The sequence below is a fragment of the Phalangium opilio genome, unplaced genomic scaffold (assembly GCF_054372755.1).
Source record: "Phalangium opilio isolate 3A_F unplaced genomic scaffold, DU_Popi_V2 ptg000094l_1, whole genome shotgun sequence".
Taxonomy (NCBI): domain Eukaryota; kingdom Metazoa; phylum Arthropoda; class Arachnida; order Opiliones; family Phalangiidae; genus Phalangium; species Phalangium opilio.
This window is the reverse complement of record NW_028324199.1, coordinates 3,218,781-3,234,935: the sequence shown is the minus strand read 5'-3', so window position 1 is coordinate 3,234,935 and position 16,155 is coordinate 3,218,781. Positions and strand designations below refer to the sequence as shown.

Sequence of the window (16,155 nt, the reverse complement as noted above, 5' to 3'; positions counted from 1 at the left end):
TCGTAGGCCTACCTTGTTGTTAGTTGCATTTAAATAGTCACAAAATTACTTCTGCAAAAACTCGGGTCCGTCCGGAATTTGAACCCGAGACTACTCGCACCCTAAGCGAGTATCATACCCCTAGACCAACGGACCATGAATGATACTGAAACATTCTAAACTCGTAGGCCTACCTTGTTCTTAGTTGCATTTAAATAGTCACAAAATTACTTCTGCAAAAACTCGGGTCCGTCCGGGATTTGAACCCGGGACCACTCGCACCCTAAGTGAGTATCATACCCCTAGACCAACGGACCATGTGTCTAACTAAACATGCTCAACTCATGGGCCTACCCCGTAGTTAGTTGCTTTTAAATAGTCTCTTAATTACTTCTGCAAAAACTCGGGTTCATCCGGGATTTGAACCCGGGACCACTCGCACCCAAAGCGAGTACCATACCCCTAGACCAACGGACAATGTGTGTAACCAAACATGCTCAACTCATAGGCCTACCCCGTAGTTAGTTGCTTTTAAATAGTCACTAAATTACTTCGGCAAAAACTCGGGTTCGTCCGGGATTTTATCTCGGGACCACTCACACCCTAAGCGAGTATCATACCCCTAGACCAACGGATCATGTCTGTAACTAAATATGCTCAACTCATAGGCCTACCCTGTAGTTAGTTGCATTTAAATAGTCACTAAATTGCTTCTGCATAAACTCGGGTCCGTCCGGGATTTGAACCCGGGGCCACTCACACCCGAAGCGTGTATCATACCCCTAGACCAACGGACCATGTGTGTAACTAAACATGCTCTACTCATAGGCCTACCTTAATGTTAGTTGCATTTAAATAGTCTCTTAATTACTTCTGCAAAAACTCGCGTACATCCGGGATTTGAACCCGGGGCCACTCACACCCGAAGCGTGTATCATACCCCTAGACCAACGGACCATGAATGATACTGAAACATGCTCAACTCGTAGGCCTACCTTGTTGTTAGTTGCATTTAAATAGTCACTAAATTACTTCTGCAAAAACTCGGGTTCGTCCAGAATTTGAACCCGGGACCACTCGCACCCTAAGCGAGTATCATACCCCTAGACCAACGGACCATGTGTGTAACTAGACATGCTCCGCTCATAGGCCTACCTTGTTGTTAGTTGCATTTAAATAGTCTCTTAATTACTTCTGCAAAAACTCGGGTTCATCCGGGATTTGAACCCGGGACCACTCGCACCCAAAGCGAGTACCATACCCCAAGACCAACGGACCATGTCTGTAACTAAATATGCTCAACTCATATGCCTACCCTGTAGTTAGTTGCATTTAGATAGTCACTAAATCGCTTCTGCATAAACTCGGGTCCGTCCGGGATTTGAACCCGGGGCCACTCACACCCGAAGCGTGTATCATACCCCTAGACCAACGGACCATGTGTGTAAGTAAACATGCTCAACTCATAGGCCTATCTTGTTGTTAGTTGCATTTAAATAGTCTCTTAATTACTTCTGCAAAAACTCGGGTTCATCCGGGATTTGAACCCGAGACTACTCGCACACTAAGCGAGTATCATACCCCTAGACCAACGGACCATGAATGATACTGAAACATGCTCAACTCGTAGGCCTACCTTGTTGTTAGTTGCATTTAAATAGTCACAAAATTACTTCTGCAGAAACTCGGGTCCGTCCGGGATTTGAACCCGAGACTACTCGCACCCTAAGCGAGTATCATACCCCTAGACCAACGGACCATGAATGATACTGAAACATGCTCAACTCGTAGGCCTACCTTGTTGTTAGTTGCATTTAAATTGTCACTAAATTACTTCTGCAAAAACTCGGGTTCGTCGGGGATTTGAACCTGGGACCACTCGCACCCTAAGCGAGTATCATACCCCTATACCAACCGGCTATGTGTCTAACTAAACATGCTCAACTCTTAGGCCTACCTTGTTGTTAATTTCATTTAAATAGTCACTTAATTACTTCTGCAAAAACTCGGGTTCATCCGGGATTTGAACCCGGGACCACTCGCAACTTGAGCGAGTATCATACCCCTAGACCAACGGACCATGAATGATACTGAAACATTCTAAACTCGTAGGCCTACCTTGTTGTTAGTTGCATTTAAATAGTCACAAAATTACTTCTGCAAAAACTCGGGTCCGTCCGGGATTTGAACCCGAGACTACTCGCACCCTAAGCGAGTATCATACCCCTAGACCAACGGACCATGAATGATACTGAAACATGCTAAACTCGTAGGCCTACATTGTTGTTAGTTGCATTTAAATAGTCACAAAATAACTTCTGCAAAAACTCGGGTCCGTCCGGGATTTGAACCCGGGACCACTCGCACCCTAAGCGAGTATCATACCCCTAGACCAACGGACCATGTGTCTAACTAAACATGCTCAACTCTTAGGCCTACCTTGTTGTTAGTTGCATTTAATTAGTCTCTTAATTACTTCTGCAAAAACTCGGGTTCATCCGGGATTTGAACCCGGGACCACTCGCACCCAAAGCGAGTACCATACCCCTAGACCAACGGACAATGTGTGTAACCAAACATGCTCAACTCATAGGCCTACCCCGTAGTTAGTTGCTTTTAAATAGTCACTAAATTACTTCGGCAAAAACTCGGGTTCGTCCGGGATTTTATCTCGGGACCACTCACACCCTAAGCGAGTATCATACCCCTAGACCAACGGACCATGTCTGTAACTAAATATGCTCAACTCATAGGCCTACCCTGTAGTTAGTTGCATTTAAATAGTCACTAAATTGCTTCTGCATAAACTCGGGTCCGTCCGGGATTTGAACCCGGGGCCACTCACACCCGAAGCGTGTATCATACCCCTAGACCAACGGACCATGAATGACACTGAAACATGCTCAACTCGTAGGCCTACCTTGTTGTTTGTTGCATTTAAATAGTCACAAAATTACTTCTGCAAAAACTCGGGTTCGTCCGGGATTTGAACCCGGGACCACTCTCACCCTAAGCGAGTATCATACCCCTAGACCAACGGACCATGTGTCTAACAAAACATGCTCAACTCTTAGGCCTACCTTGTTGTTAGTTTCATTTAAATAGTCACTAAATTACTTATGCATAAACTCGGGTTCGTCCGCTGATTGACTCGCGCATAGCGTTAACGTTGAACGCGACCGAAAAAACAGAAAGCTAATATCGCCACACAACGTAATTTCTGTCCAGCGTAACCATGTTTTTATTCGGTTGTCGCTTGACGTCGGGCGAAAAGTCGTGATTTACGCCAAGTCAAAATCATGCTGTACTTTTATTGGCCGCTTTCTAAGATTTAAGGTCGTAATAGTATTTTTGTACTTTCGTTTGCTTCAAAAATTCTCCTTACCCCCCGAATTGAAATAGCTTTATTTAGAAACGATGCCGATTTAAGTTCATCTCATTTATCAGAGTCCCAAATATTTTACCACATTACCTCGTTAGAATCAGAGGCAACTCGCTCTAACAAGTTAAGTTTAATATACTTGACATCAGTGGGGCTGCTTTTACAATATAACCCCTGCTACATTTAAGCTAGATTCCCACTCGACGGAAAACACGACGGAAGCCCGGCAGAAAGGGGTTCAACCGAAAAATCATTACGCCGAGCCCGAGGGAATTTCCGCTCGGCCGGGAGTAAGTTGTGTTCTATTTTTTGGTCGTGTCTCAGGCAATGAAATTAACCCACTGACTACGACATAAATTTCAAGAGCGCACGCATACGCGAGATCGATTGATAGCCGCCATTTTTTTGACCAACGCTTATCGGAAACATTCCACCAAGAAATAAAAATGAAACTAATGGAAGGAAAAAGAGATTAGACGTTAATAAGGAAGACTTTATCGAGGAGGCTAGAAAATATCCCTTCTTGTACGATCTAAGCGAAAATGGGACAAAGATACCAATTCAGAGTGCGAAGTAGATGTTGTGGAAGCCACTCAAATCTGTCACGTGAACCAAATACGTTCAGTCGTAGTGTGAACAGTCTACGCCGGCGTAAGTTAAAATTTCTACCGTCAGCTGTGTGATTTCCACCGATTTTTTTCTGTCGAGTGGGAATCAAGCGTTATGAGGCACGAAGTTGTCATAGTCTGACGCAAGAATCAGGCCGTCAGATTAAACCTTAGCCGCGTACTTTCCAGTCAGATTTTATATTCTGTTATTTAGCACGACCAGATCTATCAAACAACACCGGATTCATACATGTATCTCATGAGGTAAGAATTCATACCTCATTTGACCATTTTAACCCCCGTCTGATTTATTGATGGCCCCCTTTGATGACGTCAGATTTCATATATTTTGAATCGCCATTTCCAGCTCTATCATTTGCCACCTTTTTTATTCATGTACCTCATGAGGTAAGAAATCATACCTCATTAGGGTCAAACATGACCCCGCCCCCCTCAAATGCCCCAGCTGTGACGCGTAAGACGGCCAAATCTATTAATGAGCATCAAAACTAAACTCATTCCTATAGTCAGACCTTTTGTACTTTATGAGGTAAGATCCAGGCCACTGGCTCTTGGTCTAAACGCCTAAGAAGCTTTCTGCGATTTTAAACGCACCCCTTCCGATAATCGTTTCGCAGCTACGTTCCTTCATTGGACTAGTCAACTACTACGGAAAATTTATCCACAACATTAGTTTAAAGCTGTATCCGTTACATCAACTACTTCACAAAGATACCCCTTGGGAATGGTCTGTAGAATGCCACAAAGCTTTTGAAGAAATCAAGAACGACCTATCTTCGGACCGCGTATTAGTAAATTATCACCCGCTCTGGCCATTAATCTTATCGTGTGACGCGTCACCCTACGGAGTAGGGGCGGTTTTAGCTCATGTCATCCCGAATGGCGATGAACGCCCAATAGCATATGCTTCACGAACAATGACTAAAACTGAACAGAATTACGGGCACGTTGAAAAGGAGGCGCTCTCTATCATTTTCGGCATAAAACAATTTCATTCGTACCTCTACGGACACCATTTAACCCTTTTTACCGACCAACGTTCTTTGACAAGAATCTTCGGTCCCAATACGGGTCTTCCGGTTTTGGCGGCTTCACGCATCCAGCGCTGGGCGGTCATGCTCGCCGCTCACGACTATACTATCAAGTATAAACCGGGTAATTCACACGGAAACGCGGACGCGCTCTCACGACTACCGCACGCTATCACCGTACCAAACAAAGAAGATGGCGCCGAATTGGTCCAACTAAACCACTTAAATTGTTTACCTATCACGAGCTCCGTCATAGCCTCTGCTACTCGCCATGATCCTCTGCTGTCAAAAGTACTGGAATTTACCCTCCAGGGTTGGCCAAATTCCGTTGCAAAGAATTGGAATGACGATCTCAAGTTTTATTACGCTCGAAAGGAGGACCTGACAGCCACTCAAGGTTGTTTTATGAGGGGAATGAGGGTAGTCATACCTACCAAATGTCGTACTAAGGTTTTGGAAGAATTACATCAAAATCATCCCGGTATAGTAAACATGAAGGATATCGCTCGCAGTTTTGTTTACTTGAAGGGGATAGACAAGAACTTGCAATCAAAGGTCAAGTCTTGTTCAGAATGTCAGACACTTAGTAAAAACCCGATAAAAGGAACCTTACACCCCTGGATTCATGCGGACAGACCGCTACAGAGGGTACATATGGATTATGCAGGCCCATTCAAAAACCACATGTTCTTCGTTGCAGTGGTTGCATACTCCAAATGGCCCGAAGTATACATCTCAAAAACATCAACAACAGAACAAACTTTAGAATCTCTTACTAACATGTTCTCACGTTTTGGACTGGCAGAATGTTTAGTAAGTGACAATGGAACGTGTTTCACCAGTTCTGAATTCGCAAACTTCACCGCTAATAACGGAATTCAACACGTTTTTTTGGCTCCATTTCATCCCGCAACAAACGGAGAAGCGGAAAGATATGTACAAACCCTTAAACGTAATCTGAAACACTCGTCTACAGCTACATCCATCCAACAACAACTAGATGAATTCCTTTTGACTTATCGTAACACTCCACCTGCTACAACGGGAGAAACCCCGGCGAATATGTTCTTAAAACGCACTCCTAGAACTAGACTAACTCTAATTTAACCAGACATTAATGCTACGGTCAGGAAAAATCAATCTTCTCAAGTCTTAAGAAGAAGTACCGTAAACAACAAAACTTTTGACATAGGTGACAGAGTCTACGCTAGAGACTATCGCACAGCTAAGCCTAGTTGGACACCTAGGAACACCATGTAGGTTATTCAATATTAGAAGAAATACCAGACTTGAAAATGGTATCAGGATTTCCGTTAGACTATATGCATTTGGTTTGCTTTGGGGTTATGCGTAAGTTGCTAACCTTATGGATTAAAGGCAAAAGTACCATCTTTAAATTGAGGCCTGTATCTATACGGCATCTGTCACTTTCTGGTATAACTTGTTCAGAGTTCATTAGAAAGCCTAGGTCTTTAACGGAGATTAATTATTGGAAAGCCACCGAATTCAGACAGTTCTTGCTGTACTCAGGACCTTTAGTTCTAGCAGATATACTTCCGAAAAAATACTATGAGCACTATATTTGTCTCCATGTTGCAATTCGTATTTTAGCATCTGCAACGTTATCAGTTGATATGATAAACTTCGCTAGAAAACTGTTGGATTACTTTGTCAAAAGCTTTGGAGTCATCTATGGGAGACATTTAGTTTCCTACAACGTTCATTGCCTTACTCACATAACAAATGATGTTGAAACTTACGGCTCACTAGACACGTTTAGCGCCTTCGTATTTGAGAACTGTTGACAAACGATTAAACAGAAAATGAGCAATTCAGGTCGACCTTTAAAACAAATAATTAACCGAATCCACGAAGAAAGAAACATAGAGAAGCATAACGTCCCTAAAGATGCAAGTACTCCAGCTTTTAGAATGGCACACAGCAATGGTCCCCTTCTCCCCGGGTGTGGTGGTCCACAATTTAAGAAAGTCGAATTGAATGGCTTTGTCATAGGCGTGCGTGAATGTGATAACTGTTGCGTGGTGGAAGATAAGTCATATGTTGTAGTAGAGAACATTGCTTAGAGTGAAGATGGTGTCAGTGTTATTATTGGCCGAACATTTGAAAAAATTGAGGACTTTTATTCAAAACCTTGCGCCTCATCTCTTGTTGGTGTTGTGAAGGCTAGTGGTCTTTCATCAAGTTTAAAGCCGTGGAAAGTTTCCAACGTATTGCGAAAAGTCCAGAAGTACCAAATTATCGGTGCTGCTGAGGAGTGGCTCCTCATCGATCTTTTGCATAAGAATGGTAGGGATATAGCTATGGGTTTGAAGCATGCATTTATTCCTGCAAACCATTATAGCTTTTCCCACCTAAATTAATTTCCTTTTATCATTCTATATTTATGCTTCTGTTTCCACTATTTAAAGTCATTTTTCACAATTCTTTCCAGGAAAATGACTAATACAGGTGACAGATTTCTTGTTGTAGATTTCTTGGGAACGGCTAGTGTTGCTGTTGTACCAAAGGCTTGGGTTGATGAAGAAAGCGAAGTTTATTCGTTTCCAAAAAGTAACGGATCAAAATTGGCAAAGCGAAATTCATCGCCAAATGAAAATTGGCCAACATATAATATTAGGATAATTTATCGCTGTGGTTAGTCCTAATCTTTTCCAAACATTTATAACTATCATTTATATGTTCTTTTCATTCTGGTTAAATACAGATACATACGAGGTTGCTGTAAAGAAAATGAAATGCGTTAAGAAACAAGAAGCCATCAAAACGTTTTTCTCAAGCCTATTCAAGTTCTGAGGAATCTGAAAGCGATGACCAAACGCCTTGTTCACCCATTCCTGAAATGCCTGTATTTTTTCCTCACACTAAGAACCTAAATCTTGGTGAGTTTTCATTGTTTTACCCTGCAATTCCTTTTCATAATGAGTTTTATTTTAAATTTATAAGTCAATTCACCAACGCATTCAAGTCAAAAAGGAGGAAGTGTATCTGAAAATGAACTTAATGTCGATCTGCGTAACTCTTCAAATAAAAATTCTGACAATGTACCTGCAGGTACTCTACTTAATACGACAATATCTGAAATGTCCAGAACTTCAGCCTGTGATGATCGATTAGACCTTAGCAAAGACTCCAACTTGTCTCCATAAAGTACGGCAAATTGAAGGTTCAAGTAATGTTGAATTTAAACAATTAACTAATGAACTTTCGTTTTTAGGAGTGACGTGCGTCAATAATCAAGAGTTTGGCTCAGGAAGTAAAAATAGTGAGTGAAAATCATGCAAAAACGAGTTTTCTTACTCATTTGTTTATTATGTTTACCTTTGTTGATTGAGAATATATTTAATTTTATTCAGGTAACCTGCGACGAAACCCTGGAATAAAAAGACCCACTGAAGATAGCAACGAGAAGGAAAAATCCTGTTCTCGAGATTTGCCACCTGGAATGGTTTTGGTTAAAGAAGGTAAACATAAGAAATTTTAACTAAGTCTCCACAAGGCTAAAAATATTTAATTTTTTATTATTCGATAAAGATTGGTATCGAAATGTGAACCGAAATTTTGAAATTTTAAAAGTAAACTCTAACGAAATGTTGTCCATGTTGGAAAGTTTAATGAAGCACATTCAAAAGATAAAAATGTCTTGACGTCTGAAGCACCTGCGGTGGAATTTGACTTCTCATTTCCTTTAACATCAAATGATGACCTTCAGGAACTTGAAGAAAACTGAAAAGCGACGAGTTGAGGGCGCAATTTGTAAGTAAATTTATATCGCAACCTAACGAGCCTTTTACATTGCATTAACCTAATTTGAGTTGTAAAATTTTAAGCTCCAATATCTGAAAAAAATTGGAGGGTCAAATGTAAAAAACACAGTGAAAAGAGTGTTCTTAACTATTTTAACTGACGAGGTTTGCGTGCTTTACAATTGGGAGGGACGAAAAACGAAACGTATGTTTAAAAGTCTGCGGATGACGGGGGAGATTGTTGGTTAGTTGATCAAACATTCATAATTGGTCTGTGAGAATTCTGAGCCTGTTTGTTTTTTAATTTACAGTGGCAGCGATGTCATCTGACAAATCGGCAACCAAAAAGGATGTTGAAGACGAAATAAAATCTCGTTTTCGCCATGCCCAGGGAAACATTGACAAGAAAAAAAAACCATAAATGCAATTATTTTAAAAATTTAAAGAATGATCAATTAGCTAAAAATGGATCTTAAAAACATTTAGCTAGAAAAAGTGCTCTTTATATGCAATTGAAATTGTTAAATTTTAAAACCCATGGACAATAAATGTTTAAACATATTTTGAATTTTTAATTTCATTGAAGAACGGATATTAATATACCATGATCGTCCTAAAATATTGCCCGTACATCTCCAGCTGATAACCCTAGGATGTGGGCGCGAATATTTTATGAATATTCTTCGGATATTCCACGGATGGTAAATGTATTTCCCTAACATATCCTAGAAGTATGCCTTGTTTTATCCGAGATATCACCAGCGTATATCGTATCGTTATATAAGGCATCGGACTATCCCAGGGACATCCGACAACTAAATATAACAGATATAGGAACATAAGCTAAAAGACAAGAAATTATACTAACCAAGAACAAGGAACTCTTAACGGAAAATAATGCCATCGCTAAAGAATTCGCTAAAACATTTGCTATCATCGCTAGCGACAAAACCAACCCTGACAGTCCCTACAAGATTGACCATAAAATAGAAGACACTTTCTCGTTTGCTTCAATTACCCTATCAGACACACTAGAAGCCATTAACAAACTAAAAACTAGAACATCAACAGGCACAGATGGTATTCCTAACGTCATTATCAAGGGCTGCAAAGGGATCGTTGCACCTATATTGACACACATATACAATATATCTCTCAGTAATGGAAAATTTCCGGAGCAATGGAAAGTAGCATTGGTCTCACCAGTCTTCAAGAAAGGATTTACTGGAGACCCAAATAACTATCGTCCCATATCTCTCCTATGCTCATTTGGAATGATATTCGAAACTATTATGTATAAATTCATAAATCATTGGTTTACAAAAAACATACCTGACTCACAACATGGATTTGTCAAGGGCAGATCAGTAGAAACTAATCATATATCATTCATGACTCAAGTAAAACCTGAAGTACTTCAAAGAGGTCAGGTTGATGTTATATACATTGATCTTTCAAAAGCTTTTGATTGCGTTTCGCATCAACAACTACTGAAAAAGTTAAATCACTATGGGATGGAAGGCAACATACTGCTCTGGCTTGGAAATTACTTAACAAATAGAAAAAACCTACTTAAATGTAACGGAGAAGTAACCTCAGTCAGCTATAACGTGTCATGCGGCATTCCGCAAGGATCAGCACTGTGTCCGCTCTTATTCAACATTTACATCGCGGATTTGCCAAATACTGCTGACCATTCCTCCCTATACCAATTTGCCGATGACCATAAACTACCCTGTCACATTAAAACTCCAGAAGACTGCAGAAATCTACAAAAAGACCTTCATAAACTAACCGAATGGTGTCTGCAAAATAACCTAACAATTAATATTTGTAAAACAGTAATCATGTCATACACAAGGAAAAAAATCCCATAATATACAATTACACACTCAACGGTATAAAAATAAATAGAGAAAACATTTTCAAGAATCTTGGCGTCATATTCGACTCAAAACTAAGATTCAAATACCGATACAAAAATGCAAAAGAACGCTTGGATGCATCCTAAAATTAACCAAACCCTTTCCGTATACCATACCGCTAATCCAGGAAGTGAAAGGAAAACGGATTTAAAGTATGGCATGAACGTTTTGCTCATCAGGATAAGCAACATGTAGCGGCTACTCTGAAGAAGCTCGGTTACGAGGTCATCGAACAAGCAGCTGGCAAGTTGTGTGAAGTCTGCATATATGGGAAGATGACTCGTCATAGGTTTGGCACTCGTTCGGATAAGGCTAAAACACCAGGAGAAAGAATTCACTCCGATCTTTGGGGGCCCTTGCCAACGCCGTCAATGAAGGGAAAACTCTACTATCGTCTATTCAAAGACGAATACTCCGATATCCGTATCACGTATTTCTTGGAAAATAAGTCTGAAGTTGTTGAACGTCTTAAGGATCGCACCGCTCCCACTAGTGTGGTTTGGAAAACACCATACGAGTTATGGAATGGCAAACAAAACCGTCACTTGCGAGTCCATGGCCATAGATAGCAACAATTTCACGTGACATTTAATTATGTCCCTAAAATGACGTAGTTCCGCTAGCGTGAATTTGTTTCGACACGGGGCAATAGTAGTCGCTTGTTGCACATAGTGGACGGGCTTTTATGTAAAAGGCATGCCCTGGATTGTTCACTATTTCGTTCATGGTGCGACTTAGAACAGTGCGCTCGTCTATTTATATCCATGCTAGTGACGTCATTTATGATTCAATAAAGTTAATCCATATGCAAGATATTAAAATAAACTTAAAGGGGTTGGTATTAATGTGAGATCTTGGTTTTAAATTACTATAGTTTCATGTTGACATAATTGGAGTTCACAGAACACGTTCTTTTTAATGTTTCGCTATTTTAATTTAACGACTTGACTTGGTGGTCAGGTTTGATACGCATCATTACAATATGAAAAAAAACTTCATCGACCATCACAGAAAGCGACTTTCTTTTACTACTGTATTGCGGGAATTGATTACACTTTGTTTCTCTGACTAAATAAAAACTCCATTTTGGGTAAAAGTAAATGTTTAATTATAGTTCGCGTGATGAAAATAATGAAGCCGTTTTGTTTCTACGTTTGCCACGTTTTATTTCTGATACTTAGCAGCGGGTTGCTGAAAGGGACGTTACTAATTAAACGGGACTAAAATGAACAGATGGAAAAGAGACGTTAGTATATATGCATGAACTGCAATCTAAAGGGGAAGCCCTTATGTAAGCACTTCCTTTGTGAGCGGTCCTGATAACCGCGGTTACTCAAATAGTAGTTTCACGAAGAAGCAGTTTACCCGTTACGGCAGTGGTTCTCTTAAACGCAGCGTGCCGTTACAGCAGTTCCCAAAAGAGCAGTACAACTGAGAAGTGAACAAGATGGCCCGGCCAGATTACAATTTTGCGCACCCTCTAGTGACTAGAATTAGTATTACTATATTCATTGACCCCAGCAAATTTAAAATTTTCGGGTTTTTTCCATTGTTTATAAAATAGCATTCCGATTATGAATAAAACCAATCTAGTAAGAATTAGGTTTACAGTTTAATTAAATAAGTAATTAACAAAATCTGTTCTATGAGTGAACTGGAACCTAATATTTGTAGGATAATATATACCCGAGACGAAATGCTTTGAAAATATTCTAGTATGTTCTCTTGAGGACTCAGCTCCAAGGCCCAACTTTTGTTACCCAAGGCTACGTCGCTTAGCGGATAATTTGTACGTTGCTTCTCCTTGGTTTATAAACTGCCCGGTATTCGAAAGAAGCACAAGTTTTCTGTTTTACTTGAGCTTCTACAACTCTTCAAACAACAAATTCTAACCATTCTATTCATAAAAACCGGGTACACACTACATGTTAAACCGACGAGCCTATTTCTACCAAAATGGCTTCGGTACATGAGCCTGGGGAATCAGAGTTGGTTCAGTGTTAAAGCAGTTTGTTAAACCGTACTGAAATAAATTTGGGTTGATAGCAGTCTGGTCCAAAACCAGATTTTTAATTGCTTGGACTAGTTTTTTAATTCAAGAAGTGGGGGTTACTGGTCCTCAGGACCAGTTTATTAATTGCAAATCTATAGAACGAAGGCTGGGACCGGTCCGGAGACCAGTTAATTATTTCGGGTACTAGGGGGGTCACTGGTACCAAGGACTAGTTTAAAAAATATCCTTATTTCCCAGACTGGTTGATAGTGAGTTCGTGAATAGTGACTCCCTATTTATGACATCTCATCTTGCCCTCTATTGGGTGTATCAGGGAGCACAAATCCAAAGGAGAGTCAAAGATAGAAGGGGGAAGGTACTTTACAACGGCCGGGCCCCATGGCTTTCACGCGCACCTACCTTGCGCACAGCCGAGGAGTAAGACGTCACGTGATCCTTTGATAGGGAAATTCAAAAAGGGTAAACCCGAAAATACGGTTAGAGAGAGAGGTGGGGGGGGGGGAATTTGAATTTAGTGGGTAAAATTTCAGGGGATAAGTCTTTATCGGAAGAGTAATGAAAGTTTTCACCTCATCCTCTCTTAACACAGAAAACTCTAGAGCAACCCTTAAAAATGTCTAGAATTGTTTCTTTAAAGTAAATGCCTTCAAAAAATCTCTCGGACTGTTATTTATAGTTAAAATGTTTCTTAATAATTTTGGTGAAACAAATACATTGGAAAACTTAATGTAGATCGAGTTTATTTAATTATTAGCACTTAAAACGTGCTGTAAACATTAACAGTTTCGGCACAAAAAGGTCAGGGAAAATCTCAGAAAAAGGTCAGGAAAAACCTGGAAAAGTCAGGGAATTTGGTGCTGAAAATTCCGTGGCAACCTTGTATTATAACCATATTTATTATTTTTCTGTGAATATTAAGAGGTTAAAAATAAAACACTGGAAAGGGTCAGTAGATTAAAAACATGAAACAAATTTGATAATAACCGTCGCCGACGCTCTGTAAGCAGGCACACGACACACGAAGCGGCACGAGTATCGGAGTATCGCCGTAAAACATAAGCCTCGGCCGTAATAACGTAAAAAAAATTTCTGATTTTTTTCTCTCTCGCTTGCGCATGTGCGCCATGCTCTTAGAGAGCCACTGGCAACGTTTTTGAAAGGGGGGCTGACGGAGAATTTGGTCGCTCCGGCTCTCCTCTATTTTTGTGCTCACTGTGCCAGTCTTCTTTACATGGGTTATTAACATCGTTTTTCACTTTCCACTTAGTCCAAAATCAGAAGTTAGTGACAAAAAAACAATGGGTGTTATATGGACACGAAAAATAAAGCTAGATTATTTTTATTATTCATTGTGCAAACCTCAGCTCTACAAAACCGTGTAAGTTTCCATAATTAACACAATGCAAAACACTAAATATTTTTACTATAAATGCCTATAAACATTTCGGGTACTTCAAAAGTCATCATCAATGTTTACAATTTTTCTTTGAAATATAAGAAACAATTAATATACATTAAATTTTTAGAATATAAAATCATTCCGCCAAAGATAGAATAATAATCTTAGCTTTGACTATGAATTGATGTGGCATATTTACTGGTGGGTCACTTTACAAAGCATAGAGAATTGTTGGCTAGCCCTTGAGGCACAGCTAACCAACAATATTACCGTTAACCTCGGCAAGTTTTGATGGAAAGGAGAAACTGCGGAGGAAAACTCTTTTTAAGAGATAGCGAGAGAACTAGCAAACTCAAGGTAGAAGTATTTGTTCCCAAATTTTCACCCGGTGCCATACTCTTTTGTTGCGAGGCGAAGCGCTAACCGCTACACCACCCCACCATTAAGATAAGCATTTTAACAAACAACAAACATTTAGATATTATGGTAAAATTATTTAAAATGGTTATATAACACGAGTTTAACCTCGTTTTCAATCAAGCTTTTTCTCTAAAAAAGAAAATTCCAGTTTCTGCTTTGAAGTAGCAGCCAAAAGCGAAACGTAAAACCTTCGTTGTTTTCAAACAAGCTTCACACTACGATTTTAATCTTCAAAGGCACGACAAGCAGATATCTCATTGAGTGTGATATTTGCTTCTCTTTTTCAGTATTCTTCCGCTCGCTGGATTTTAAAGTGACGACATTTAAAGACACCAAAAGATGGCACGGGTTCGGCACGTCGTCTGCTGTATACAACATTCTTGAATATACTTTCCGCTGATTACCTAGCTTCATGCTTCTTGAAGACAATGTTTAAGAAGGTACGAGGCAATTACGGCGCATTTAATAAATACCTGCCGCCTGTGCACTGTACCCCACTACTACTTTCGCCACATCCAAACCTCATAAAAGTTACTGATTAGTCAAATCCTGAACCCCGGTTATTCATATCCTTGATAAAGATTTAAATGAAAACCAATGCAAAATAATCGCGGAGCTTTTTAGAAAATGATCTCGAACTTCTAATTTTTTATTTAGAGCTTTACTAGTAGCATAAGTAGGAGTACCATCAATAGTAATATTTTAAGAAACAAGACACAGCTTTTTACTTTCATTTTCGATAATAATTAAGTTAAGAAATTAATCACTATAAACTGAATTTAATGTTTATGCAATCACTTAAGAGAGACTTTTGACATTCTATGCGTCCGAATTAACCAAATGCATTGAAATTTAATTGATAAAAATTTTGAATATTCGCATTCAGGGTATTGGAAATACATATCTGGTATTATTCCCCTTGTTAGTCTTTCATAAATTTGCAATTTTGCTATGATATTAATTATGTGCGTGATTTCGTGAGTTGTAACCAACTTTTTTCACTGCACAATAAACCACCTTTTCAATTTAAAAATAATTGGTAAATTTAAATCTCGAAAACTTACACCTGTAGTAAATACAATAATTAGTTTCAATAAAAAAGCCAACGACGCGAGGAATTTCAACGACAACTACCAGAAACAACCCCGTTGTATTTTGCATTAAAATCGATGTACAAATTTCCAAATGCATTCGACCAGAATTGCAGAAACTGAAAATACGATTCCATAAAGGTAAACGGTGAAAATCGGCGAAAGAAATATCAGGCTCAATCCTTTCTCGTCTTGTAATTGTTGTTTTTCCGTATCAAGAACGTTTCGGTGTAGAAAGAATGCTTGTCTTATTCTGGGTTCAAGTTGCTGCGTTTCCACTACTCGTCCAATGCTGTCAAAAATAAAATGGGTATTAAAAATAGTGGTCAGATGCGATTTACTATTGACAACCTGACGGTCTACTAGACGTAATTCTATATATTTCTAATTACTTATTCGATGAACCCTTGAATAAAATTAGGGGTGTGCGAGCGTTGATTTTTGGCTTTCGTGCCGAGTCCTAGCCATTAAAAATACCGGATTCGAAGTACTCGAGCCTTTTTCACTTGTCAAAATTATTC

The 16,155-nt window shown here is 39.6% G+C and overlaps 7 non-coding genes across 7 annotated transcripts; all 7 read right to left on the bottom strand.

Annotated features, from left to right (window-relative positions):
* Positions 1-224: 224 nt before the first annotated feature.
* On the bottom strand, positions 225-296 carry TRNAP-AGG (transfer RNA proline (anticodon AGG)). The gene has a single exon. It is a non-coding gene; the product is annotated as a tRNA-Pro (tRNA).
* A 408-nt stretch (positions 297-704) lies between these two features.
* Positions 705-776, bottom strand: TRNAP-CGG (transfer RNA proline (anticodon CGG)). The gene has a single exon. It is a non-coding gene; the product is annotated as a tRNA-Pro (tRNA).
* Positions 777-1,345: 569 nt separating this feature from the next.
* On the bottom strand, positions 1,346-1,417 carry TRNAP-CGG (transfer RNA proline (anticodon CGG)). Its single transcript has one exon. It is a non-coding gene; the product is annotated as a tRNA-Pro (tRNA).
* A 249-nt stretch (positions 1,418-1,666) lies between these two features.
* Positions 1,667-1,738, bottom strand: TRNAP-AGG (transfer RNA proline (anticodon AGG)). The gene has a single exon. It is a non-coding gene; the product is annotated as a tRNA-Pro (tRNA).
* A 410-nt stretch (positions 1,739-2,148) lies between these two features.
* TRNAP-AGG (transfer RNA proline (anticodon AGG)) lies at positions 2,149-2,220 on the bottom strand. The gene has a single exon. It is a non-coding gene; the product is annotated as a tRNA-Pro (tRNA).
* Positions 2,221-2,309: 89 nt separating this feature from the next.
* Positions 2,310-2,381, bottom strand: TRNAP-AGG (transfer RNA proline (anticodon AGG)). The gene has a single exon. It is a non-coding gene; the product is annotated as a tRNA-Pro (tRNA).
* Positions 2,382-2,789: 408 nt separating this feature from the next.
* On the bottom strand, positions 2,790-2,861 carry TRNAP-CGG (transfer RNA proline (anticodon CGG)). Its single transcript has one exon. It is a non-coding gene; the product is annotated as a tRNA-Pro (tRNA).
* Positions 2,862-16,155: the final 13,294 nt, after the last annotated feature.